Source organism: Solanum pennellii, chromosome 7 (assembly GCF_001406875.1).
Source record: "Solanum pennellii chromosome 7, SPENNV200".
NCBI classification, from domain to species: Eukaryota; Viridiplantae; Streptophyta; class Magnoliopsida; order Solanales; family Solanaceae; genus Solanum; species Solanum pennellii.
Window position 1 is genome coordinate 2,523,839 of NC_028643.1, and position 2,545 is coordinate 2,526,383.

A 2,545-nucleotide genomic window follows, 5' to 3' on the forward strand; every position below is an offset into this window, starting at 1 on the left:
TTTTCTATAAAAGAATCATGATTTGTATCATCAACAATCCAACCTAATAATATCAAATATATATGTAATTACAATAGAACAAAAGTGATAATGATAATTAGACATGTCAAATCATTTTACCTCACAAAATCAAAATATGCAAAATATATAACATTTTTCATTATACATCCCTCTCCTGCAAAAATCAAATCAAAGAAGACAAAAAAAATTAACAAATCAAAGGAATAAAAAATGAAGAATAAGGAAAATAAAAATAAAATGACCATCATGCAATGTCTCAAAGTGGGTTTCTATAGGTGTAATATTTAAGAGTTATAATTTTTAATATTAAATATTTTGAAGGTTATGAATATGAAAGGTTAGGAGTTATATTATTAAATTAAAATTAGATGGTATATATATTATTAAAAGGTTAGGAGATGTAATGCTCATTAAGTTACTTATTAATAGCAATATATATATACACATAATATTATTGTGTAAAAAGAAATAATCTAAAAAGCCCTTTTTTTAAAAAAAAAATATATATACTTTTCTCAACATTGAGACATGCCACATAGGCGGATTGAAGATCCTCATTTATATATATATATTGATTGGATTTAGTTACTTAATTATACAATTATCGATTTTAGTTCTTTAAGTATTCAAAATCTTATCATGTTTTGATCTTTGTGTATTTTTTAATACAAATAGTTTAGATTTATATTAACGAAACTCTTCATGAAATTAAATATATAACCATTTTTAAGTTGATTCTCTATCAGTGCCCTTTTCTCTTCAAATTTCTCTTATATAAGGATAATAACCTCAATGAATCAAAATAAAATTAATGAGAAAAGAGATACAAGTTCTAATTTTATTTAATGGAGAACAAAATTAATCATATAATTGTTGTTAATGACTTGAATCCATACTTGAATGTGCTAATCAGTGTGGATTTTATTTAATATACTCAAATTTATTTACGTAAAATAAAATGAATAGAACAATAAAACTGATCTATTTTTTTTTTAAAAAATAAAAATTACAAATATAATAAATTTTTATAAATTTCAATTTCTGCAAAAAGTTAAACAAACTTCTTTCAATAAAGTCGTTAGAGTACAAACTGTGAATTTACCGGGTGATAATTTTTTTCATTTTATAATAAATTTTAGCATATTTAAGTCATTAGTAGCAATAATATGCTTCATTTTATCCTTTATTGAATAAGATTATGACTTGTATTTTCTTTCCTCGTGAATTTTATTTAAATCGTTGAGGTTAATGTTCTATGCATAAGGTTATTTTGAAGAAGAAGAAGTAACGGAGAGGGAGAAACAATAGAAAAAATGGCTAAATGATTTAATTTCTCGAGGCATGGATTCAATTAATTAAATCTAAGTTATTTTATATAAGAAAATGGACAGAGACCAAACTTGACAAGTTTTTAAATACTTAAAGAATTAAAATTGATAAATATCTAGTTAAGGGGCAAAATTTGATGAGTTTTTGAATAATGGAAGGACTAAATATGATAAGTGTATAATTAAGGAACCATTTTAGACCTAATCCTATAGTTAAGGAACTATTTATGTCATTTTTTTATATTAGTTATTAATGCTTCAAATTGTTTGTCCATTCGATATTATTATTTATTGCACAAGATCTGTTATAAAAAATTATAATTTTATTTTTATTAACTTAAAATGTACATATTTAAAATTTTGATTAATATTGCACCAAAACCCTTAATTGTTATTTTTTCTTTCTTTCTTCTAATCTTGTAAAAATATTATTGTTACGTAAAATAATGTACAATATATACAATAAAATAATAACAACATATAAACATAAAAAATAAAATAAGAAATTTTAAAAATTAAATATAATTTAAAAATGAAACTTAACCAAACTTATAAGATTATAACTTAGTCTTGAAAAATCAATATGCTTCTACTTCAGCTTTTTTTTTTAAGATTATAACTAGTCTTTGGACTTATTATTGACGTGCTAATTTAGTAACTCAGTATATTTCCCCAAATTCAACTTAACCTATTCATTTGTCACTTATAATTAATAATGTCGAAGTAAACTAAAAAAACAACAGAAGTAGAAGAAGAAAAAGTCTTGTATGAAAGAGAAGAGCTTGTTAAGTTATCCAAGATGACGTGTCTGAAACCAAGAAAGCAACGGCACATGACGACCATATCATGTATGGTACATGTAAAGACCTTTCTAAGAGGTTCAGACAAGTCATCCTCGGCTATCAAATAAAACTCCTCTCATCATACTAGACCTCTTTTTTATTAGAATGTCTGTAAGTTTCGATCGATAAAAACAATTATTTTTTTAAAAAAATAAGATTAATTTTTAACTGTTTTTAATAGTGAAAGTCTTGCATGAAAAATATGACTTTCTTTTTTTCATGTAATACTATACTCTTCTTTTTAATTTTTGTTTGTGATGATTACTATATGGTATGTAAGACATGTTGAATGCCTTGAATCGGACCCGTTACAAACAGAAAGGACGGGGGTCTCGCTGCCCGGTCAGCGAGTCG